General features: G+C 42.9%; 1 long non-coding RNA gene and 1 pseudogene across 4 annotated transcripts; one reads left to right on the plus strand and one right to left on the minus strand.

The window, feature by feature from the left end:
* Nucleotides 1-2,027: 2,027 nt before the first annotated feature.
* On the minus strand, nt 2,028-27,031 carry LOC110741289. Of its 4 annotated transcripts, none has more exons than XR_002517231.2 (4): nt 17,069-18,767; nt 15,571-15,740; nt 14,259-14,402; nt 2,028-2,040 (listed from the first exon to the last, which is right to left on the minus strand). It is a non-coding gene; the product is annotated as an uncharacterized LOC110741289 (long non-coding RNA). The 4 variants fall into 4 exon arrangements; XR_002517229.2 differs by having other exon boundaries at nt 14,259-15,045; XR_002517230.2 differs by lacking the exon at nt 17,069-18,767 and adding an exon at nt 26,860-27,031 and having other exon boundaries at nt 14,259-15,740.
* LOC116269680 lies at nt 5,013-7,450 on the plus strand (annotated as a pseudogene).

The raw sequence follows: 27,031 nt of genomic DNA on the forward strand, positions 1-27,031 counted from the left end.
ATTTCCAGGCTGGGGGAATGGATTTCACTGCAGGAAAAAAAATATTGTGAGGTGAGAGAAGTGCAGCAAAGGAAAATATTGGCCACTTTAATGATTTAGAGAAGCATAAAAAACCTCCTAGGCTGCTGAGATTTCATATTTCCCCTTCTGCCAGTAAGGGGGCTGGAGTGTGGGGTCTGATTTGAGCTGTTCTGTGAGAAAGCACGAGAAAGCCCTGGCTAGCCCCTTCCTGAAGACTCTGTCACCTCCAATGAGGCCCTGTCTGACCCAAAGAGAAAGAACTGGCAGTGGGGTTGGGGATCAGGGAAGGGGTTTCGAAGCAGGAATAAAGGTGGACACGCCTCTCAGGTGGGACTCCCCATTCTGGAGCCCTGGAAGGCTCTAAGAGAGGCTGCTTCCCCGTTTTACAGATGGGACAATTAAGAGAAGACCAGAGATTTGAAGCGACTTTCCAAAGATCATCTTTCTAGTATGTAGCCAAACTGGAACCAGAACGCAGGCCTTCCAGCTGCCAGCCTCCAATCCTTTCTACTATATCCACTATTAATGTTGTTAGCATTATTGTTGGTATGATTACCATAACAAAAGGACCCTTGAGCACTTTCTATGTGCCAGGAACTGTACTAACAACTTTACATACATCATCATGTTTAATTTTCATAACTGCTCTACAAGATATGTGTTATGATTCCCACAGTAGATGAGAAAACTGGGGCTCGGAGAGATTAAATGACTCACTAAGATCACGGATTTGAACCCAAATCTGTCTGACTCCAGAATCCATGCCAAAGCCACTTCCCAGTGGATATTTCTGAAGAGTAGAAAATGTAGGGACATAGAGTAAGAAATGCCACTTCTCAGAGAAGCTGCTCAAACTCACCAACAAAGAAACCCAGTCAAAAACAACTGGCTTGAGCAGTTCAGAGGATGGGGCTTTAGAGCAAAGCCCAGGATGGTTGGATGTAGACGGTAAACAAATGCAAAGCAGCCCTTTTCCTGTACAGTTGCGGTAATTTGAATGGCTTGCAGCGGTGAGTAGTGGGAATTGAGCTATTAATAAAAGGAGCCGGCAGAATGATTTACAATCAGACATTAATATGGAGATTTTCATAAACACAATAATTCACATCCAAGCAGAGTCATAAATGTAAAGTTGCATTAACTATTCTAGTTGGCATGGAATGTCACACGCAATGTGAAATTGAACATTCCATTGTACCGTAATAATGGACTAATGGAAAAACTTTTCTTAGGGAGAAGGAGGAGGGGAAGGGTGGGGAACTGGGGGACCAGATATTTTCTGTTTCCACCTTGCTTATTCCTAGAAGTAACTATCACAAAGCTCTGCCCTTACCTTATACTTTTTAAAAAATACACTTTTCATCTTGCAATAATTTTAGATTTCCATAAAAGTTATAAAGATAGTAAGTAGAGAGAGTATATCTTTCATCCAGTTTGCTCTTTGTTAACATCTTCCATACCCATGATATATTTGTCAAAACTAAAAGATTAACACTGGCACAATACTGTTAACTACACTCCAGATTTAATTTGAGTTGTGCCAGTTTTTCCATTATTGATCATTTTTTTCTGTTTTAGGATCCCATCTAGGGTGCCCCGTGGCACCTAGTCATCACGTCTCCTTAGTCGCTGGTCTGTGACAGGTTCTCCATCTTTCCTTGTTTTTCATGACCTTGGCAGTTTTGAAGGGTACTGGTCAGTTATGTTGTGGAATGTCCTTCAATTTGAGTCTGTCTGATGTTTTTCTCCTGTTAAAACTGGGGTTATGGGTTTGGAGAAAGCCTACCACCGAGCTGAATTGCCCTTCTCATCACATCATCTCGGGGGTGCATTATATCCATGTGACTTATGACTGCTGCTGTTGACCTTCATCACTTGGTTGAAGTAGATAGTGTTTGTCAAGTTTCTAATCTGTAAAGTCACTATTTTTTTGCCGTTTCCGTGTTCTTTCCTGTGGAAGCCAGTCACTAACTCCAACTCATATTGGGTGGGGAGTAGAAAGGAAGGCAGGATTCAGTTCTACTGCATGAGGGGAAGATAGACACATATATTATTTGCCCTCTACTTTTAAAACATTAGTTTTAGGTTGATCTCTCAATTTTACTATCAAATGTCCTGTCTTTCAAAGCAGATTATTTTGAACATAATTGGACTTGTTCTAGATCACCTCCTGCTGGAAGTAAACTCAAATCCCCCAAACTCTATGACCTTTTCTCAGTCCTGATCCTCTGTGATCTCTCTGCAGAATTTGACATTGTTGGCCAATCTTTCTCATGGAGAAAAACTCCCCCTGCTTCCCCTGCCATTCATTAGTCTCCTCTGCTTTCTTGTCTTCCTTCATAACTCACTGCCTTTCCATATCTGTCTCTATTTCCATCTCAATCTCTGTTCCTTTTTTTCTTCCCTCCACCTACCATATGTACTGTCAGCGTTCTCTGTGGTCCTCTTTCACCGTTTCCCTTAGCAATCCTTCTGTTTTCTCACCAGTGTTTCCCTTAGCAATCTCATTCATTAGATGGTTTCAATCATCATTATCATCCAGAGGACTCTTAGACGGACATCTCTACCTCAGCCTATCTTTATGGCTATAGTGCCTCTATCCAAACTCTCTCCTGGCCACCTTCACATTCTGCTATGCCATAAACGCATCATCTCTCTATTAGTTAGTGTACTGTTTCAGCTGCTTTAACATAAGCTGAAATAACATGGACTAAACAATACACAAGGTTTATTTCTCTCGTGTGTGAAAATGTGAGCTGGTAGAGGTCTTAGGGCTATGGGAGTGGGAATAGCTCTGCTGGGGTCCATGCTAGTCCAATACTACCGCCTTGGATGTTGCCTTTGCCCACGTGGTGGAATCTGAAACCTGAATGCCACTTTCCTGTACAGACCTTCAGGAACTGGAAAGAAGAATGAAAAACAAGTAGCCACCCCCACCCCTGCTTTTTTTTTTTAGTGGAAACAACCTAGAAGTGGTACACATCACTCTGTTCACATCTCATTGATGAAAACTTAATCACATAGCAATACCTAGTTACAAGGGAGCCTGAAAAATAAAGTCTCTAGCTGGGTGGCCAACTCTACAACATAGAAGGGAATGAATATTGGGACAATTGACAGTCTCTGAAATCACCATTTTGCTCTATTTCCTGACTCCTGTAACTCCTTTCTTGACCCACTTCTCCTCTAGTCTTCTAATATGTGCTACTATATTGTTAATATTTATGAATTCTCATTCTAGTAATCATAATTGCAAACTTAGCTATCTTTGATAGCTCCCCTTATTTCACTGTAACAACTTCCCACATGTTTAAGATTTCCTCTCCCTTCTTACTAACCCTACACCAATTCAGACCTTCATTGCCTCTCATCTGAGGTCTTATGATAATTTTTTCTTTATTTTTTTCATCAGCCAATGGGCAAAGGAATAAGTCTTATGATAATTTTATAAATAGTCTTCATGCTTTTAGTCCCTCATTACTCTAAAGCACCTTTAATATGGCTGCTGATTAATCTTAGTCAACACAACCCAACTCCTCAATCCCATGCATAAATCCTCAGTGACTCCCTATCACCAACTCAATAAAGTTCAAGTTTCTTACCCCAGCCCTAAGCCCTAAGAGACTCTCTGGTCCACCTTCACTCTCTCTATTTGGTTCTGAATTATATGCATTCTCCCTTCCATGACAAATCCTGACCTAATCTCCCCTCCCTGTTACTATCATCATGATAGAATAACAGCTAACACGTATTGATTGCTTACTTTGAGCCAAACACAGTTATATACATTACTTCATTAAATACTTGCAACAGGAATGACATCAGCAAGATGGTGGAATAGGACTTTCTGGTGCTCATCCTCTCACAGAAACATCCGTTTGAATAGCTGTACATGCATAATACCTTCACAGAGCTAAGGAAAGTAGGTAAGAGATTGCAGCACCTGGGTGCAGCACAGAGATTTTTAAAAGACACACTTGAGAGGGCAGGAAGGAAAATTTAACATTACCGGCATCAACTCCACCTCCAACTTCAGGCAGCACAGAGAGGTGCTCTCTGCTTGGAGGAGGAGAGTGAAGCAAGCACAGGATTTTGGCTCAGATCCCAACACTGGGCCCACCCCAGTCAAACCAATCATCTGACAGGTTCCCATGGCTCTAGATTACGGGCCAGCACCACAGACCAAGCCTCTTGGCCTACTTTTATGCCAGGCCAGCCCCAGCAGCCCCAGGCTGTGGACCAACTCCTATAGACTCAGCCTTCAGGTTTACCCCAGTGCTAGGCCAGCCTCCAAAGACTCAGGCTCCAGATCTGCCTCAAACTTCAGGGCTGCCCCACTGTCAGGCTGACCCTAGTGGCCCAAGGTTTACATCCCCAGCACCAGGTCAGCCCCCACAGACCAATACTCCAGGTCAGGGCCCACCGGCCTACTTTCTAGGACCTGCTCAGGTCCAGGCTGGCCCCCACTGACTGAAGCCCACTGTGTCCCAGGATCAGGCTGGCATTCACAGATTCAGGCTTCAGACTTATCCCCACAGACTCAGGGTTCAGGTCCATCCCAGCTCCTGGTCAACCCTGGCAGACTCAGGTTTAAAGCCTGCCCCAGCATCACATCAGCCCCTGTGGACCTAGGCTTCAAATTGGCTCCTGTGAATACAGATGTTAGGCCCACCTTCATGGACCCAGGTCCCAGGCCAATGGCCCAGGCTACAGGCCCACGCCCTAGCAGACCCAAACGCTAGGACTGCCCCAGTGGATCTAAGTTCCAGGCTCATTGCCATGGATTCAGGCTCCAGACCTGCCCATCTGCTCACTCAGGCATCAGACCAGCCTGCTTAAGCCCCTAGCAGTAAGCCCACCTACAAATCATGTCAGATGGCTTGCCTATAATCTCTGGATGAGCTGACTTGTAAAGGTCTTTCCCCGATGACACCAGTTTCTAAAGACTGGAATAAGTACCTACATTCTCAAATGTGCAAACACCAACGCATAGCCACAAATATCACGAACAATCAGGTAAACATGACACCACCAAAGAAAAATAAAGCACCAGTAACTGACTTTAAAGAATTAAGATTTACAGACTTCCTGACAAAGTATTCAAAATAACAGTCTTAAAGAAGTCCCATGAGCTACAAGAGAATACAGAAACAAAAATCAGGAAAACAATATACCAACTAAATGAGAGGTTCAACAAAGGGTACAAACCATGAAAAAGGACCAAAGACAAATTCTGGAGCTATAGAATCCAATGACCAATCTAAAAAATTTTATAGAGAGCTTCAACAGCAGATTTGATCAAACAGAAGAAAGAATCACTGAGCTCAAAGACAAGTCATTTGAAATTGCCCAGAGGAAAAATGGAAAAAAAAAAAGAAAGAAAAAGAGTAAAGAAAGCCTACAGAAATTTTAGGACACCATCATGTAAACCAATGTATGCATGATGAGTATTCGTGTGAGGCTTGTCTATCCCTCACAGTACCAAATGATTCCCTAGTTATGATTCTGAAAGCAAGGAATTTAATGCTGACATACATCAGAAGCATATCACTGGTTAGAATGTTGCAGATTACATGTGTTACCTAATGAAAGATGACAAAGCTGCTTACAAGAAACAGTTCTCTCAATACATAAAGAACAGCATAACCCCAGACCTGATGGAGGAGTTGTATAAGAAAGCTCATGCTGCTATATGAGAGAACGCAGTTTATGAGAAGAAGCCCAAGAAATAGGTTAAAAAGAAGAGGTGGAACCATCCCAAAATATCTCTTGCCCAGAAGAAAAATCAGGGACCTCAAAAGAAGGCAGGTTTCCTCAGAGCCTAGGAGTGGGCTGCTGAGAGCTAAGTCAAGTAATTTTCTATGAGGATTTTTCAGATAAATACAATAAACCTACTGACCAGGCAGCAAATAAATAAATATGTAAATAGATTTTCTCCAAGTCACATAACCAAACTCTCAAAAGTCAAAAACAAAGAGAATTTTGAAAGGAACAAGAGGAGAGCAAAAATTATATACAAGGGAACCCTCATAAGACTACCTGTCAATTTCTGAGGAGAAACCTTGCAGACCAGGAGAAAGTGGGATGATATATTCAAAGTACTAAAGGAGCCTTTCTGTCTGGTGTCATCAGGTGAACCAAGATGAGTGCATACAAATACATCCAGGAGCTAATGAAGAAGAAGCAGTCTGATATCTTGCACTTTCTTCTGAAGGTCTGCTGCTGGCAGTACTGGCAGCTCTCTGCTCTGCACAGGGATCCCGACCCCACCTGGCCTGATAAAGCATGCCAACTGGGCTACAAGGCCAAGCAAGGTTACATTATATTCAGGATTTGTGTGTGCCATGGTGGTCAAAACTGCCTAGTTCCTAAGGGTGCAACTTATGACAAGCCTGTCCATCATGATGTTAACCAGCTAGTCTCCTTGAAGCCTTCAGCCCACTGCGGAGGAGTAAGCTGGACACCACTGTGGAGCTTTAAGAGTCCTGAATTCTAACTGGGTTGGTGAAGATTCCACGTAAAAATTTTTTGAGGTTATCCTAATTGATCCATTCCATAAAGCTATCAAAAGAAATCCTGACACCCAGTGAATCACAAACCAGTTCACAAGCACAGGGAGATGTATGGGCTGACATCTACAGGCTGCAAGAGCCATGACTTTGGAAAGGGCCATAAATTCCATCACACTATTGGTGGTTCTTGCCCGGCAACTTGGAGAAGGCACACTACTTTCCAGCTCTGTTGTTACCAATAATGCAAGTAAAGTTTGTAAAATTCCTACATAATAAAACTTAAGACAGTCGTGTCTGTCTATAGGTGTTATTTGTGTGTTAAAACTAGTCTTCAGATTGTTTCGTGAATGCTTTGTCAAATTATGAAAGTTAAAGTGCAGTAATGTTTGACAATGACTATAAGTGATGGTGTATCTTGTTTCTAATAAGATAAACTTTTTTTGTCTTTGCTCTATCTTATTAGGAAGTTATATGTCACTGTTTAAAACATATTGTGTGGTATAATAGGTTTAAAATAAATTCTTTAAAAGAGGAAAAGAAAAAAAAGTACTAAAGGAAAACAACAACAACTGCCAACTATACCTGGCAAGGTAGTCATTTAGAAATGAAGGAGAGATAAGGACTTTTTCAGACAAACAAAAGCTGTGGGAGTTCATCACCATTAGACCTGCCTTACAAGAAATGCTAAATAGAATGCTCCAAGCTGAATAAAAAAGGATGCTAATTAGTGAAACAAAAACGCATGAAAGTATAAAACTCAGAGGTAAGTCAATTTCATTGTAATCAACAAATCAAGTTTAATAGGAAAAAATCCTCACAATAATCCCATAATATAAATGATAGTTATAACTGTTGTACAAATGAGGAGCAGAGGTTCTGAAGTGTAAATTAAATTATCCCCAATTTTGTGATTAGAATGTGACAGAGCCAAAGTTTGGTCCCAACTTTGTGTGACTCCAGAACCTGTGTTTTTAGCTTGAAATGACACCATATTGCATCCTGCGTCTCTTCTCAGGTTGCTCCTTTTATCAGAAATGCGCTTTCTTCTTATCGACTCATGGCAAAATCTTAACCATCTTTCAAGATCTGCCTTGCATGCCTCTTCTTCCATGAAGACTTCCCTAAAATGCTCAGTTGGAATTTATGCCTCTTTCCTCTAACTCCTATAGCCACATGTCTGTGCCTTTCTTTCAACACTTATCATCTCCTATCTCATATTATAGTGCCTTGTAGACATGTATTAATTTCTCTAGACTCAATCATGAACTCAAGAAAGTGAATAGTATTGGGCAATCTAGAGCATGTTTTTGTCCCCGAAGTGGAGCATTTATTACCTGGCCTCAGCCTTCACATCTAAATAAAGTATCAAAAATATTTTTCATATATAACCACTCTTCTTCATCCCTATTACTGCTTCCCTCATTCATGCCCTCAAAATGTCTCTTCTGAACCACTACAGTTGTTCCTTAACTTATGTGCCTAATCCATTTTTAAATTCCTCCTCCCTAAGGCTTGCAGTGTAATCAGTCCCTATCAGTGGCTTCCACTGGTCAATGTGATGTACTCTATGCATCTTAACCTGGTATAGAAGACTCTCAGTATTGAGGATCATACCTACCTCTTATGTATAGCCTGTACTTGTCTTTTTATGATCTAGAAATATTATCTACACTATGCAAGGTTTCATACTTTCATGCCTTTCTCAGGCTATTCCATCATTCTGAATTGTTTCCCCATCTTTCTTTGTTTATCTTCATCAAGACTCATCTTGGGCAAGATGACCTTCAAGAAGCATTACCTGAATTCCACTTCCACTTTGGGCTAGCTGCTCTTCTTCTTTTCTCTCATGACATATTCATATCTTATCATGCTCAGATGCATATTTTTCTTCATTGTATCATGTTAGTGGAAATTGTCTATTTATGTGTCTGTCTCATTCATCTGTGTGCTCATTTTTTAGGGTTAGCAAACATACCCTGGTCATCTTTGTCTTCCTTGCACCTAGGTTAGTACACATATTGAGTACGCAAATGTAGTAGTTTGTTGAATGAATCATAAAAATCAGTTATTGTATTATACCTTAATACAGTGATACCACCAGGGCCTGCTGAAGTTTACATATTGCCTATATTAAATGATTTCATCTTGCTGTTTCCCTGCAGTCTGTTTGCTGTCATTTCACACTGTGGTGAAAATACTTGCCTCTATCAGCTCCTGTTCCAATAGGATTTTATTGAATGTCCTTCTAATACAGGTCCACAGATACAGATCAGAAAATCAACATGGCTACAATAGTATTAGAACAAGACTACAATGATTCTGAGGGGATTTCACACAGGCTTCTGTGTCAGTAAATTTTGTGAATTTTATAAATATAGCAGCAACACCTGTTTTGATTGGTTAAATTATTTTGATCCTGTTTCTGGTTCTCAGTATGTTCTGGAGAGATGTGGCTCCAGGATTCAGATGACAGACCCAGAGCCAACTGGGATACACCATGCACCATTCTGCTCTTTCTTTGATTATGGTAATTTTAGTTTGACCAGGACTATTTTAGGCATATGCTTTTTGCATTCATGCATTTTATCGCATTTGATCCCCAGAAGATCCTTTTGCAGCTGATATATTATCTGAATTTTACAGGTAATAGAAGAGACACGCAAAAGGTTAATGGGCACATCTAAGGTCACACAGTCAGTAAGTAAATGAGTCATGCTGAAAATCAGATGTCTTCACTCAAAATCCAGTGTTCTTTCTTCTGTCCCACACTTCGCTCCATATAATTTTTGTGTGAGAAAACTGTATTTGTCTAAACCACTGTTTTTTCAAACTACAGGTTGAAACTCACTAGTTGGTCATAAAATCAATTGAGTGAGGGCCAAGCGGCATTTGAATAGAATGGAATGGAATGAAATAGAATAGAATAGAATAGAATAGAATAGAATAGAATAGAATAGAATAGATGAGTATGACATGTCAGAGTGTAAGTATTGTCTCTTGAAACTTGTTTCTCAGGTCACAATGTAAAATATTTTTCCTTCCTTTCTTTCTTTCTTTCTCTGTCTTCTTTCTTCTTCTTTCCTTTCTTCCTTCCTTTCTTTCCTTCCTTCCTTCCTTTCTCTTCCTTCCCTCTCTCCCCCCTTTCTTTCTTCTTTCCTTCCTTCCTTCCTTCCCTCTTTCGTTTTCTTTCTTTCTTTCTTTCTTTCTTTCTTTCTTTCTTTCTTTCTTTCTTTCTTTCTTTCTTTCTTTCTTTCTTTCTTTCTTTCTTTTCTTTTCTTTCTTCTCTTTTCTTTCTTTGATGGAGTCTCACTCTGTTGCCTAGGCTGGAGTGAAGTGGTGCGATCTCAGTTCACTGCAACCTCTGCCTCCCAGGTTCAAGTGATTCTCCTGCCTCAGCCTCCCAAGTAGCTGGGACTACAGGCACATGCCACCATGCCTGGCTAATTTTTTTGTATTATTAGTAGAAACAGGGTTTCACCATGTTGGCCAGGCTGTTCTCAAACTCCTGACCTCAGGTGATCCACCCACCTAGGCCTCCCAAAATGTTGGGATTACAGGTGTGAGTCATCGTGCCCGTACTAAAATATTTTTCTTATATTGGGTCATAGAAAAAAAAAAGCCTATTTTTTTAACCTCTTTTTATAAAACTGAAGTTGCCAAAGTGATCTTATCATTACCCAAACCACAGGAATATCTCAGTTCTCATCTTCTTTGATCCTTTGGTGGAATTTTATACTTTCCTGTACTTTCATCATCACAAAACGCTTGCCTTCCCTGGCCTCTGAGCTCTCCCTTTCTCCTGGTAGTTCCATCTCTCTAACAATCCTCATTCTAGCACCTAAACATTGATATTCCCTAGAGTTCTCCAGGACCCACTTTTCTTCTTGCTGTGTCCTCTTGACATAAAAAAAACAGCTTCAACCATTGTCTAAAAACCATTGATCCCTAGATCAACGCACCTAATCGTGAGTCCTCTCCCAAACTCCAGACTCATTTTTAGCTGTCTACTGAACACCTCCTTCTTGATATCCATGAATCTCTCAGAGTCAGCATGTCCACATGAATTTATTGTTATCTCTTCAAATATCCTCTCTTTCTATGCCAGTGGGGGACACCTTCTTTCACCCAGCCACCAAAGGTAATAGCCTGGGAGTCCTCCTAGAGTCCTCTCTGTCTCTCCTGCCTTGATATCCGATCGATTGCCAGATCCTGTCAATTCTGCCTCTGCTATACCTCTCGAAATTGTCCGCTCTGCCACTTTCTTAGTTCACAGCCTAATTATCTCTCATTGAACTACTGCCTCCATTATCTCCTCTTCCAGTCAGTATTTCACATTGCTGCCACAATTTCAAAAATGCAAATCTGACCAGGTTGGCTCTCTCTGTAAATCATCACAGAGTTTGTGCCAGTGTGGACTGACAAAGATGCATACTTCTCAGCATTACCTGCGAGCCCCTTCATTCTTCTCACTGTTGCTTCCTTGCCTCCTCCCCGCTCCTCTCTCTCCTGTCTGCTCAGGTTCTCTTCTGTGCTGCAGTGGACATGCCAGGCTCCTCTGACCCTCTTGGTGAATGCACACACTGTTGTCTTCGCTTGAATGCTCCTCTCCTTGCTCACCCTCATCCACCTGCCAACATTCTATTTCAGGTGTAACTCTACTGCTGCCTCCTGGAAGATTCCTCTTCCTCAGACTTATCTCCTGTGTTGATAATGTAGGATGCATCCATGGCTTTAGGACATTCCCTAAGTACTTTTTGCCTCTCAGATCATGCTCAATTATAATTGATTATTTGCATTTCAGATTCCACTGCTCTACTGTGAACATCTCAAAAACTAGAATTATGACTCATCCACTTTCCTATGCCCAAGGCACCAGCATATAGTAAGTGTTCAATAATATTTGTAAAATAAATGAAGTCTCAGTTCTGCCATTTACTAGCTATATCTTTGAGCAACTCCCCTAACCTCTTAAGCTTCATTTTCTTCCTCTATAAGTGGATAGAAGCTAATGATTATTGAGTACTTCTATGCATCATGCCCTATATTGTATGTCTTTACATATGTTATTTTTCACCACAAACCTCAGAAATAGAAACGATTCCTCATCCTATAGGTAAGAAAAGGGAGAGAAATGAAGCAAATTGACCATGGTTTGGTCGTCAGAGCCAGAATTTGAACTTAAGTCTGTCTGACTCCAGAGCTCTTTCCACTACACCAAGCTGCCAATAAAATGGAGAAGACTATCGACCTCACTGGGATTAAATGTGATAATGTATGTGAAAGCACTTTGTAAACTGTTAAACGCCATCAAAATGTGAGATGATATTATTGTCATTAAGATCTGCGATGGTCTGCATATCATGGTCAGAATTTTCAGTAACTGATATTGGAAATCATTCAGTTGTAGCTGCCTGCTAGGGCCTATGGGAATCAGACACCTCTCTGGGGCTATTTCCGCAGCATACTTGCTCCCCTGCTTGTAGATGCAAATAAATAGCAGCAATGCAACAGAAGGCCCAGTGGAGCACAAGGATGCTGCATGCCCCAGGAGAAACAATGATGGGTATGCTTGTCAGTTACAGGTTACAGCACCCTATGAATGTCCTGCTGACACCATTGTGTTTTAGAATCTTCAGGCTGCTTTGTTGTTGCACCATCCCATTTAGAATCTTGGCGTGTGCTGAGGGTCGCGAACTGCACTGCTTTTAGCTGCTGCCACCAGTTTGTGAATCATCCTGTTTACAATCTTTCAGACGCTATCTGGGTGGCGCGCCTGCAGAACAGCAGTGATATATGGCATTGCCTGCGTCAGGGAGGTGACAGGGAACCGCCATGAGAGGCAAGATTCACAGTCAAAACATATTGCATTTAGCTGGCCATTTAAGTCACCCAAGGCCATGAGGTAGGTCCTGACAGGACAGCTGACCAAGGGCATATGATGGTCATGGGCCACCAGAGTTACTTTCTCCTGTTGAAGGTATGGATGGTGGAAATAAAGCCTTGCATTTTTACTGACCATGCAAACTGCGTGGGCAGTGGAAGGTTAGCTCCTTAATTTTCTCTTTCATCGTTTGAATGCTACTTAATTCCATGTAACATCATTGGCTTGTTAATGTCTCTTGTTTTTTATTGCTGCAAAGAAACATGCTCTAACCAATCTGGACAAACCATGCACATGTCTGTAATTTAATATCTGCTGACGCTCGTTGGAGACATTTTTCTTCAAGCATATTTTCCCTGGGTCTAGAAAACCTTTCTTGTGACTTGTGTCCCTCCAACATCCTTTTCCAAACTCAGTTTTCCTCTCAAGTTAATAAACAAACAAAAGCAAGAGAAGACTTTACAATGATTAAATGAAAAGGCTGTGTAGAGAGATTCCCCTGGATATGGAATCAAATTTTGAAAAAGTTTACCTTATTTCTTAGAAGCTATGAAATGTGATTTCCTCTAATGAGTAACAACTAATTAAAGCTTGTGTGTTAAAGCAAATGCCTCCCAATTTTATCCCTTCAGAGGCAGCCTCCTCTGAACGCTCTCAGCCTTGTCCTAGAAATGGTGGCCCGTGTTCAATTTTGGAGTGCAATATGTGGGACTGAATCTGATTTAAACATTGCCAGCTCGCTCTAGAACATTCCTAATATACTGTGAAGTGCTAAGACATTTACAATAGTCTGGCTTTTCTACTGCAAGTAGATAATTAGTCACCCTTGTTCATCAACAATGTGTTTAGATATCAACTTATTTTAAATTTATTTGGGGGCAGACACATACACACACATTATATATAATGCATATATATACAAATATATGTACGTAGAGACATTATATATTATATAATGCATATATATAATATATATACACACACATATATATATATAATCCACCATCTTCTGGTGATAAAACAGGAAAGGGAGTTAATGTGTGTGTGTGTATATATAATGTATATACATTATATATAGATGTATATGTATATATCAGGTACATACATTATATACATAAAATGTATATATACATTTTATATATATTAACACTGATGTGTATATAAAATGTATATACATTAATGTTAATGTGCATATATAAAATTGTGTTTGTGTGTCTGTATACACACACACACACACACACACCTTTCCTCTCTTTTCACCAGAAGATGGTGGATTATGGATCATCTGCAGGCCATGTTATTACCCCCTGCAGAATAGTCAGAGAGAATCGGATCAAGTGATAGAATAGACTTAATCGTCATCATTTTCATCCTAAGTACTTAACGTCCTGGCTTGCAGAACCTCTGTATTTACTGCGGAGGGGTGTGTATATGTGTTGCCATTTTAAAGATGACAAGAGTGAGGCCTGAAACACAAAGTAATTTTCTTTTTTCTTTTTTTTTTTTTTTTTTTTTTTTTTTTTTTTTTGAGCCGAGGTCTCGCTGTCGCCCAGGCTGGAGTGCAGTGGCGGGATCTCAGCTCACTGCAAGCTCCGCCTCCGGGTTCATGCCATTCCGGCCTCAGCCTCCCAGTAGCTGGGACCTGATTTAACTGCCACCTCGCCCGGCTATTTTTCTTAGTAGAGGCGGGGGCTGCCCGTGTTAGCCAGGATGGTCTCGATCTCCTGACCTGGAGTGATCCAGCTGTCGGCCTCCCAAAGTGCTGGGTTGGAAGCGAACCACAGCGCCCGGCCACACAAAGTAATTTTCATAGGCTGAGCAGTTCGTAAGGGTGGGAATCGAACCTGATGCTCTTGATTCTCTGTTCCAGCACTCTACACTGGTCCAAGCTGTTTCCAAACACTTTAGAGACAGTAAACATTTAGGGTTATCTGGTCTTCTTGCCTCTGTCTTTGATCATTTCTGTTGTTTTGGGGAGCTGAGGGCATCTGGAAGGAACCAAATCTTATTACTCAGTGCCTAAGTTGTACCCCTGAGATGCTGTAACTTACAGGAAACAGCGCTGAATTGAAACTAATAGCCCAGCATGGCTCACTGCAGTGTTCTGAACTTACCTACAGATTTGCTGTGGTATTACTTATGGAGATGACAGATTTAGTGTAGCTCAGCTTAATAAAATAGCATTTATGGGAATATCTGCACAATTAGAGCACACTTCAGCCAATGTGGCATCATACACATTTGGGCACTGTTCTTTGGAGACTGACATGAGTTCCGGCAGTTGAAGAGCAGTTGGGATACAGGGAAGGTACCCTAAAAAGGATTAGGAGAAACTTCCCAGCTTTTAGGAGACAATTCTCCTTCATGCCCCATTCCACTTTTGAGGGAATATCTCCATCACAGGTGCCTATGTTGTATCAGGGTGTTCTAGTTCCTGAGCAGTCTCTGGAGACAAGTAGGTACAGTTGAACTTAGCCAAGCAAACTCATTTTTCACCTCTGTGATCCTGGACATGTATCCCCACCTCCCTGGGCCTCCCTTTCCTCATCTCTAAAATCTGGGAGTTGGGTTAATAATCTCCAAAAGGCTAGAATTAGAAGTCTGTTTCTTCGGGGTCGTTCACTCCACAATCTAGGATGAAAGTAAAGCGTTCAGTCAGCATGACTTGGGGGAATCATCTCTGCATTTCACAGCTCTGAACTCCACCTAACCCCTGTCTGCCTCCCACTCCCAGTAGCAGATATTACCTAGAACTGCCTGAAGTCACTGAGTTCCCAGACACAGAATGCAATAGGAGTGGGATTGTGCCCTCGAAGTCTTGTCTTTCTTGAAAATGTCTATGGTAGTTTTCTATAGGGTCTCCATAAAATGGTCATGAGCCTAAAATGACTATTGAGGCAAATAGTTGATGGCCTATTTGACTCCATTGAGTAACGTGCCAGATGGTTTTAGAGCTGTGTAGACATAGTCCTGGTCAAAACTGTTGAAAGCATTTGTGCAGGCAAGCCCAGCCTCAGTTAGTGTCACAATGACCAGCTGGGAAGTGAAAAATGTAACCAAACAATGGACTGCTTTCTTTTCATCAAGCCAAATAACCAGTTTTACTGATTTTCTTTTCCCACTGACTTAATTGTTTTTGCAACTGATGTGACTCACTTCACAGATTGTTTCCAATCATACGGGTGCAGCCCGAGTTGTGGAGCATTGTGGTTACTGTTCCTTCCACCCCAGTGAGGTGGGAGTCGAGAAGTCCGGTGACTCACCACAGGCTACCAGCCATGTGATGGCGCTTCGTCACATAGTCCTTCTGTGTACCCAGCACTTTGCTGCGGACATGGAAATAAACAGATGCTGTGAGATAGCAACACACACACACACACACACACACACACACACACACACACTATATCAAGAAAGTATGGTCAAGATGCCATAAAACTCAAAGGGCTAGGCATCTTGAAACTTTGTAAATAGCCATTAACCCAGGACAAATTGGGCCCATTAATAAAGAAAAATGCCAATTTCATTGATTTGCCTGTCTTACAGTTCACTTGCTTCTCTTCTTGGTGTGACAAGCTCCACCTCCAATCATCCTGCACTCTCTAACAGAGAGGCTAGAAACTAGCACTGGCCTGAATCAGCTCTGTGGAGCCCAAACTGGAATGCATCTCATCCAACTTTGTGGAATGGAGTAGGAGTGTAGTTGGGAGCTTAATTGAGCAGATAAACTGGTCAGTAAGTCACAGAAGCCACATCTAAAGGGGTCATCAGTGCAGGGAGCACCTGAAATGGTTATAGGGTGTGAGGGTCTGTAAGCGCCAAGACTTAGAAAAGGATGAATGTAAGGAACCAAGTGCTGAAATGGGTGAGCAAAAGTCCTACAGTGGGTCCTACAGAATGCCCGAGACAGGCAGCTGTTGATGGTGGCTAGTTTCCTACCAGCTCCTGGGCCTCTGGCTGAGGGCAAGCCAGTCCCGAGATATCAGAGTAGAGACATGGCACTATCATTTTGCAAAATGCTTTCTACCAATTTGTTTCTACTAAAGTTGAATATACCCATGCCCTATGATTCTGGCAATTTCACTCTTAGCTATGTAGAAATACATGTGTATAACCACTAAAAGACCTGTTAAAGTGATCAGAATAGCATTATTCATAGAACCCCAATCCAGAAACAACTCAAATGTTTCTCAACACTGGAACTGATCATTGTGATTTACGTAGAAATAGGATAATATGCAGCAATGAAGAAGAACCAACTATTGCTTACAAACATATTATTAAGCAAAAAAGAGGTAGGTACAACATAATGTACTGTGTATGCGTCCATTTATATAAAGTTCCAAAAGAGCCAAAATGAATCTATGGTGATTTAAGTCAAGTGATCACTTTTGGAGACAAAGGTAGAAGTTGGCAGGTAGAACGGGGCCCAGTGGAATGTGGGGAGTGCTGGGAATTTTCTATTTCTTGATCTAGGTGGGAGTTATGCTGGCGTATTTACTTTTTGTGTATATCGTAATCACATATGAATATTTATATTAATAAAAATTTTAGGCAGGTTATAAAAAGGGGGACAGGCAAAGTAGACACGGGGGTATAAAAGTCCTCTGTCACGAGGTGCATTTCTCATGGGAATAAGCATGACTGCACTGACCGATTATGCAGATTTCGTCTTGCCTGGTGTCTGAGGGTGTTCAGTCCGTGTCGTCATCTCAGAACTTGGCTGAAAAACTGAAGACTGAGGGGAGGACAATCTGATGTCCATGCCCTTCACCTAGAGAGGAATGCCCAGAAAGGGGTGGTTGTGGCAGGGTAGGTGAAAGTACAAGTGCCTGCTTGGCAGAGTAGGGAGAGTATAAAGGGGTACGGAAGCAGGGAAGGCAGGGACCACTGGCTTCTCACATCTGGACTGTGAAACCACCATCTGATGCAACACTTCTCAGAAGCACCCATGCTAATCTCCACCAGCTGACACCCCCAGCCACATCTGCACCACCCCAGCTAATCACTGCCCACAATTGCCTACACCTGTCTCCCCCTCCTGCCCGCCCCTGCCACCTGCCTGCCTGCCACTTTCAGTTCCCACGCTAAATCAATAACAAAGTCCTCTGAGGGCTACTGCCTAGCTTCTCTGTTGATGCCTCCTCCCTTTAAACCCACTTCCCCTCCTCCCCTCTCCAAGCCTGATCCATCTGCCCAAGCTCAGCTCTGCTTCGACAGGACTGGCAGGGTGGCTCTGGTTGCAGACAGCATGGCCCTCCCTGGCCTTAGCAGCTGCCGATGCTGCAGTTTAAGAATCACCATGTCTGGGGAAAGTCCATTAAAAGACAGTAGCAATGTATATTGTGCAGTGACCCTCTGGGCACCCAATTCCACCTTGTTAATGATCTCTTTGAAATAGCCAAGGCTGCGGAGGGAGATGTGGTTCAGAGGTCCCCAGGACTGTGTTGTTAGGACACAGCTGCACTTGCTCTGTTTGGACAACATTCAGGAATCGCTCTCCTGCTAATGGGGGCAGGTCCTCAGAGACCCACTCAGCCAATTAAAATGCTCTTCAGGAATGTGCTGAATGTCCAGCCACTGGGCAGATCTGTGAATGTTTATCCTGGCAAGGAGAAAGCTAAAGAGGTAGCCATCTATTCCATGTGGAGGAACACATGTTCCAATGGCAAGTCTCATAACTGTTTCTCTTCTTAGGACACTCAGGTGAAAGTGACATATTCCAAACACACTCGCTGCCTTAACAGAGGTGATACACAATCCCCTGTAATCCAGCTGTGACTCTACCACTGCCCTCCCACTCAAGAAAGCAAACTGAAATGCAAGTAAAGCAAGAGAGATGTTACGATAAGCACTCTTTCAAATTTTCTCTATTTTACAAAATCACCATGCCAGCAAGCCGGGCTTCTTACCTATTTAAAGTTTGAGAATAGGTTGAGATCATTTTGGCCCCAAGACCTCTAATCATTCGCTTTATCGGGTAAAACTGCGTGGGAGATTGGGTTTGCGAGAGTGCCAGCTATACTGAGGGAAACCTCGGAGGGAACCAGCTACTAGATGGTTCAATTAGTCTTTCACCCCTATACCCGGGTCGGACGAGTAAAATATTTTACAAAATGTTTTATTACTGGTAACAAATTACTTGCAGTGTACCTCAAAACAGATGAGGCAAACTACTGTGTTTTGACACCTAAGCTAAGAACTGTTGCTAGGGAATACGGAAACCATTAGCTAACCACACTATAAGAAACACATTGGCCGGGGGCCGTGGCTCAAGCCTGTAATCCCAGCACTTTGGGAGGCTGAGACGAGCGGATCACGAGGTCGGGAGATCGAGACCATCCTGGCTAACACGGTGAAAACCCGTCTCTACTAAAAATACAAAAAACTAGCCGGGCGAGGTGGCGGGCGCCTGTAGTCCCAGCTACTCGGGAAGCTGAGGCAAGAGAATGGCGTAAACCCAGGAGGTGGAGCTTGCAGTGAGCTGAGATCCGGCCACTGCACTCCAGCCTGGGCGACAGAGTGAGACTCCGTCTCAAAAAAAAAAAAAAAAAAAAAAAGAAACACATTGGTGGCAGGATATAAGGAAGAACTTCCAGGTAGTAAGACTTGAGCATTCGATAAAAGCTCAACAAACATTTAATGAGTGCCTGCTTAGTGCCAGGCTCTTTCCTAGACTTGGGGTATGATTGGTTATTGCAAAAGTAACTGGAATCTGTGAATATCTTTTTTTTTTTTTTTTTTTTTTAGGCAGAGTCTCACTCTGTTGCCCAGGCTGGAGTGCAGTGGTGCAATCTCGGCTCACTGCAAGCTCCGCCTCCCGGGTTCACGCCATTCTCCTGCCTCAGCCTCCAGAGTAGCTGGGACTATAGGCGCCCGCCACCACACCTGGCTAATTTTTTTGTATTTTTTAGTAGACACAGGGTTTCACCGTGTTAGCCAGGATGGTCTCTATCTCCTGCCTCGTGATCTGCCCGCCTCAGCCTCCCAAAGTGCTGGGATTACAGGTGTGAGCCATGTGAATATCTTTAAGAAAAATGTAGAAAATCACCTAAAGCAGAGATTTGACAGAAAATGGCCTGGGTTGATGACATTCCCAAGATATTTAATTCCCATTTCCTTCCATTCCTCTCCAAGCACTTAGGGATGATTTTGGGGCTATAGTCAGGTCTGGGCCATAGAGTCTGAGTCTAAGAAGCAGCTCTATCATGTGGTTCATAGTCTCACCTGCCTGGTCACGAGTTCTGTGAATTCATGGGCTTTATCCCAGAGAGGGGATGAGAAAATGGCTCTTAAACATGATCTTTCTGTGGAGGGAGGGTGCCAGTGCCCTCACTACCATGGCCCTGCTGATGGGAACAGTGTTGTCAAGGGTCCTAAACTGGAAATTAAGAGATGTAGATTCTAGCCCCACTAAAGCATAATAATTTTAGGCAAGACATTAGGGGTCCAAGGCCTCACATATCCACCCAACAATGAAGGCTTCAATCCAGGATGTTGAAGTACATTGCTGTTAAAACACAGACCCCTGGAAGCTGGAGAATACCATTACCCTAACTCTCCATGGGGAAATCTGACACTGTACCATTCTATTCCGTCCTCTCATGTTATGACAAAGTTCTGTCCATTATTTTTAAACCAGGAGCATGCCTCCAAGCCCACTACCCTTCTGTGATACAGTCTTTCTGTCCTTTCCAAACTCCCACTCCCTCACATTTAATCATCCAATTATTTTCCCTTTCCAGAATTCTCCTTAATCTCCTAGATTAAGAAGAGGAGCATGTCCTCTCTGGCCTCATTTGTCTCCCTGAGCCTGTGCCCCTGGCCAGTCATTTCACCTGCCCTCAGCCAATCTGGAAGTTCCCACTCTCCTGACCCGTGAGTCCCTTGGTGCCAGAACCCAAACACAGCCCAGGTTCAACCTGCTGCCCTAGCAAACACTGCAGGAGAAAAAAAGTCATAGGTCCACCCACAATCTATAAGGTGAGCTGGGCCACCATCTCTTCGGGAACCATTTCCTTAGCTTTCACTGACCTCCCCATCAGAACTCTTCCACACCATCCTCATTTTCCTCAGTCTCTCCAATCTGCTGCTATCCCACACCCTTACTGTGTGAGTTGGCTAGGTCTGCTGTAGCAAATACTACAGAGCGAAGCCTTAAACAACAGAAATTTACTTCCTCACAGTTCTAGAGGCTAGAAGTCCAAGATCAAGGTGTTGGCAGAGCTCGTTTCTTCCAAGGCCTCTCTCTTTGTCTAACAGATGGCTACCTTCTCCTAATGCATGTCTGTGTCCTAATGTCCTCTTCTTGTAGGGAGTCCTATTAGATTAAAGCTCATTCACTCATATGCCCTATTTTACCTCAATTTCCTTGTTAAAAGCTCTGTCTCCCAATACAGTCACATTCTGAAGTACTGGGGATTAGGACTTCAACATATAAATTTGGCAGGGGAGGGATGCAATGTAGCCCGTGCTACGAACCCTTAAATGACAACCTTGCTTTCTGTTTATTGGAAGACAAGAGCCATCTGATTTACCTTCCCCAGTTGCCCTGCTCTTTGCTCCAATGATTCCCAAATTTTCAGATGGCCTCTCTCCCTCTCTCAGTTCCAAGTTAGTTTGAGTAATAGCTTTTCTGGAAAGCTTTACCTAGCCCTTGGAGCAGAGTAAAACATTTCTTCCTCTGCAGTGTCATTGTATTTTGCTTCCAAAATAAAGAAAACTAAGCTCTCTGGAAGGCCTACTGTGTGCTCATCACTGTGCTGGGCACATTAGCACAATGTTCTTGTGTGATTGTTGTAGCAACCCAGGGGAGTGGCGGTTAAAGTTGAGAAAACTGAAGCCCTGGGAATTTACCTTCTCCTGAGTGTCTCAGTGGGTATGTGGTCAGAGTTACTATTCAAAATACCACAAATGTTTCTATCCTAGAATCTAACAATTTTCTACTGATTCTTTCTACCTCTTTCTCTCCTACAGGGAAGTGGCCATAACTTGCCCTTTCTTTATGCAAAGTGCCCTCCCACAGAGGAACCTAGCCCATGCCTCTTGAATGGGTGAATGAATGAATCTTCTTTATTAAAACTAAACTTAGGAAAGTCATGTTCTTGATCCCTTCTCCTCTGAGTCCTTCTCCAGACATTTTCCCCATCACCTTGCATCTTTAACATCTTCCTTTCCACTGACTAATTCTCTCCACCTTGGATACATCTTCTCTATTTCTCTTTTACTCTTAACATCTCTCTGTGCCTTGATACCTCAAGCTATCCAACTATCACTTTACCTCTCTTTCCCCTCAATCTAATTGAGACAGAAGCCCTTCTCTATGGAGATGCTACTTCAGAAAGTCCACTGTGAGATGTTGGCATTTTTTGATGCCACCCAAAGAGCCAGGTTTAGGGACCTCCAATCCATGCTCTGGGCCTCCACTTCCTTACCTCATTGACACTTGCAACTGGCTTTCACTGTCACCAACAAAATCACTCTTGCAAGGTTTTCAAAGACTTTCTAAATGCCACATCCTCCTTGGGCCTCTACAGCATTCATCTCAGATGGTCTCTCTCAGGATCCCTTCACTTTTGCCACAACCATCTCTCTGCTCTTCTTATTCTCCGTCTACTGCATTGGTTGCTTGTTGTCTTCCCATCTACCAGGTGGAAAATTCTCCAAGGTCTGATTTTCTTCCCTTCTCTCTTTTTTCTCCATATTCTCTCCCCTAGACAATTGTATTTAATTCCCTAATTTCAATTACCTTGTCCATGTAGATGATTGAGAAATAAATATCTCAAACCCCAGCATCTCTCTAGAGTTCTGGACTCAATTACCTTTGTTTTAGGAAGAGCTACACCTTTATGTCTGTCCTGGGTTCTCCCAAAAGCAAAACTTGAGGCAAGAAATGGGTGCAGGTAGTTCATATGGGAGGTGATCCCAGCATGTAACAGTGAGTGAGCAGGGAGAATTAGTCAGGAGCAGGAAGCACTGATGTGAGGAACATCATCAGGATCAGTGCTGTGGGCAATGGAGCCTCCATTCCACTGGGACCTCCTGAGAAGTTGACAGATGCTTTCAATTGTTCTTCTGAAGGACTGAAGGTGCAGCATTGATCCCATTGCCCGTTAGCTGGGAGTCTCCCAGGGCATTATGTCCCCTACACTCAAGCTAATCTGTGGGCAGTTCAAGCAATCTCCTAGGTTTTGAAGAAGGTCCTAGGGCACAATGTGGAAAGAAGCACAGAGGACCTCAAGGTGGGATTCAGGTCAAGTGCTGGGTGAGTCTGAGGCCATGTGGGACTCTCCATTACAGCTGTGCTGCAGTCAGAGGTGGATCAAAGGGAGATTGACACCATCAGCATCCTTTCTCCCAAGTCACTCAACCAAATGTCAAAGCACAAAGCTGCAGTGACTTCTGACTCTTCACCCCTCATCTTAGTGTGTAGTTATTAGAACCATGTCCTATTGATTCCAAACAGACTTGCTCTCCAGCATTGTCCCATCATGGCTTTCTCATGATTGCCTTAGCACGAGCTTTTTATTGCCATGTTCTGACTCGTATCTATTAACTTTTATCTCTACTGTCTATCTTGCCCCCTTCCAAACTACCTTACACATAGATGCAAGATTATTCTTATCAAAGATAAATTTAAGTATCATAAACTGCTAAGAAATCTTCCATGGTTCCCAATGGATGGCCAAAATGTGTCCAACATCCTTAACCTGGCATCTGATACCCTCTTTGTTCTGCCACTGTTTCGTCAGGGCAAAAGTGTTATTCTTATTACCCACCTACCCGTATTTTCTCTCCAGGACTTTTGACTTCTTTACACTACTCTAATTTATTTTTGCATTTACATCTTTATTCTCTCCTTTCCCCCACATAAAATTTTCTAGATGGCAACATGCACTGAAACCATTCTAATCCCACCTGTCCTTTTAGGCCCATGTGTGTACAATATTTATCTCCTCTATGAAGCCCAAATACACATCTACTTCCTTTCTCCTGAACTCCAAATGCTTAATCTCTTCTTATCTTTTCTTCATTTATTATTATTATTAGCAACATGGTTGCATTTGATTTACCTTTTCTCTAGGTAGAGTGTGGCCAGCTCCTTGAGGGTATGGGTGATAGCTGCATCATCTTTGACTCTTCTGTGGCATCAAGCACAGTGTCATGCACAGTAAATGAAGGGAAAAAAGAAGGCAGGAAAGGAGGAAGAGAAGGAAGAGTAAATCTGATATCACACTGAGAAACAAGCTGCACAGAAGAACAAACGCTAGGAGCCAAGTAAGGGCCAGCATATGCTAACCAGCTCACCTCTCCAACAGACTCCCACCTCCTTGAAAAGGACTTTATTGTTGCTCATTATCTCACCTGCCCTTGCTGCTGAGCGCCCACCTGGAGTCAAGCGCCTTCTGCCTGAGACAGCTGTTTCTGATGTCTGGGTAAAGGTTGTGTAGACTTCAGCTGGGGAGAACTGGCAGGAGGAAGGATACCCTTTCCCAGTTACAGATGGCAAAGGTGAAAAATACATAAAGAAAACATGCCAACTGTTTCCAAACCACCCTTAGGTGTGTCAGCACAATGTCCACAACAACTAGGTGAAATGAAAAAAGATGTAAGTCAAACATGGTTTTCACTACATAATGTCGAATACTTGGTTTCACTAAAGTTGTAGCTACCCCAGACTGTCAGATTGCCTGAATCAGTCAGTATGTTTTCACTGTCTGTCTGTCTGTCTGTCTGTCTGTCTGTCTATCTATCTATCTATCTATCTATCTATCTATCTATCATCTATCGATGAGTTTTAACCAAATCACCAGTGTCTTCCAGCACCATAGCAGGATCAATTGCTAACCATAAGTCTTCAGATATCCCAAATGACTGGTTGATTTGGTCAAACATGAGGCTGGACTCACCCATCAATGACATGACCAATTCACCTGTGACTTTGGCTTGGTGCCGAGTCAGCCTCTGTCACAGACTAGCCACACTTAATTAAATCAGCAGTCAGAAAGATTCCACTGCTTCTCAGTTCCCTGGCCCCATGAATGGCAGAAGGCCAGAAATAGGGCCTGTGGGATTATTCATGAGCGACAGCCAATCACAACCACCTAACTTTTCCTCCTTACCTCATGTTCCCATTAGAATAGAGATAGGCTTTGATTTTTATTCCTTCAATATGCTTTGCTTAAAAACCAACTGGCCCTAGGAAACACTAGAAAGAGATGGGTATTATCTTCAAGGACTTCCTATTTTCCCTCTTACATCACCTTTCCTCATTTTGGATCACCCATTCCAGTCTCCTGTCCCTGAAAGCAGTGTCACCTACTCTAATGTCAATTTTATAATCATACCTCTCACTCCTTTCCTGCTCCTCTTTTCCTTCCATCCAAACTACCTACTGTGTGTTATCATGCATCCATCCTTTCATTTATCCATTTAGAAGATAGATACCGAGCACCTATTATGTGCTCAGATAATGACCCATTGTGTTGGAGCTGGGATGCACGTGGTAATATGCTTCTTTTGAACATAATACCTTAATATAAAAGAGTGATCCAAGGGGTTGGATTACAGGCACTATGGCAGACCCAGAGATTGAGAGTCACTATATGAGGACAGACAGGATTTTAATGACTTTCTGAAATTAAAAAAGCAGTTGATCTGTCCTCTGCTCCTTCTTTCTTTGGTCAGAAGCCTGGCCTTTCCCTTGCCATTCAAACAGGACTTTGTGCAACATGAAAAGGATGAAGGTTCGCATTCTCAAGGACATTATGATTGATGGGATTCCTTGACTTACTCATCGTTATAAACTTGAATGAAGGACAGGACCATACAGAAAGTGGATTGGTCTCTTCTTCCCCTCCAGGAAAAGCAAAAAGTACAGCACTGCCCAGGCCAGCAGTCCCAGCCATAGCATCTGTTCGTGGTGTCCTATCTGTCTTGGAACCCAACGAGTCCACCATGTGATTGATGGTGTTCCACTTGATAGGGAACGGAACGAGCAATGATTTGTCATTCACCATAAAGTACTGCTATTTCATCTGCTCCCATTCCCTGGGACACAGCTCTGGCTGTTTGCTCTATGCATCAATTTATAGTTTATCCTAAGACTAATGATGTTGTGTTTACGAGGCAAGGTGGGGCTTTGTTTTTGTGTTCTACCAGCAGAGGATTACATTACTGATTGATCGCACGCGGTTGTCTGAGGCAAAAACATTTTGAATTGATACCTGGATTTGAACTACAATCAACTTCCTCGACAATTGCCTCTTGGTGCTGAATAGATCAAGGAGCTGCAGCTTTCTAATAGGGCCTCAAGGAGATTTTGACAATCCCTGTTTGAAGTGAACAGTTTGTTGAGGTGTATGGGAGGCAAATAGATCATCCAAAGGGCTGGTCTGTGGCTTTCAGGAGCCCGAGGACATGCTCTAAGACCCCACTATTCCAAACAGCTGAAATAGGCAGGAACAGCCGTTTGCTGGTATATGTTGAACAATCAGTTCTCCTAAGCAGGGTGGGGGTGGGAATAGACCTAATTTGTAGCATTACCAATTTCTCTGGTGTAAATATTCCTACCATGGCCAATTTCAGGCTACCAATGTGATGTCACTGAACACAAATTTGGGAAGGGAGGCATACCAGTAGCTCCAACACACTACTCGACAAGAACTAGTATTTATTTATTATATACTGTCCTGTTCTAGGAAATTTTTTTTCTGATGAGAAAAGTAGGGTCCAGAGAAGGTATGTAAGTTACCCAAGGTCACACAGCGATAAAGTTAAGTCTTCTCATGCTGTGGCTACACTCTTTTTGTTATCTCCTATAGTCCAGAGTGTGGAACTAGCAGGTAGTAGGGCCAGCTGGTTAACCCAGGCTCTGATTTCAAGGCCTATGCTCCTTCCGTACACTATGCTGCTACTACAAAGAATGGTAGGATTCAGGCTGTCCATGTTTGTCTACACTTCTGCCATTTAAGCCTGGTCAGTTCTGCTCTTGCCCAGCTTGCATTGGTGGGGAAATTCAAGTCTGCCTCTGTACTCATCTGACAATTTCTCTCAGCCCCAGGAACTCTAAGGAAAAGGATATAAGTTTTCATGGTGACTCCTGCCTGGAATCTGGAAAGAGACAAGATGACCCCTAGGAGATCCCAGTCATAACAGTCCAAGAAGCCAATTCAACAACCAATTTGCCTGGAAATCTAAATGACTTCCCCTTTGGATTTGTTTTCACCCCTTTTAATTTTCTACCCACTGTCTTTGCTAGTTCATTTCCTTCCTGAAATTCTGAAGCAAATGAGGCAGTGCTGGTGGGGGGGCATGAGCACAGGGCTGGGGCAGTGACCTGCCCTGTGCTCTGTCTGGCAGACTCTGGTGCAGTGCAAAACAGCAGGGCATTAATGGCTATTAATATCCACAGAGGAAGTGCCGAAAGGCCAACCGCATAATTACCATTTATTCATCATATCAACTGGTCTTCAGCTTCTTCCGGCGGCATGTCATATTGTCCTGGAGTGGGGAGTTTGGGGGGAAAGGGGAAACAAAGAGGAGGATCAGCAGCCCTTTCCCCACCACCCTCCCTCCCCTGCTGTGATGGGACTGGGGGTCAAAACGCAGGGCACTG

The sequence above is a fragment of the Papio anubis genome, chromosome 12 (genome assembly GCF_008728515.1).
Source record: "Papio anubis isolate 15944 chromosome 12, Panubis1.0, whole genome shotgun sequence".
NCBI classification, from domain to species: domain Eukaryota; kingdom Metazoa; phylum Chordata; class Mammalia; order Primates; family Cercopithecidae; genus Papio; species Papio anubis.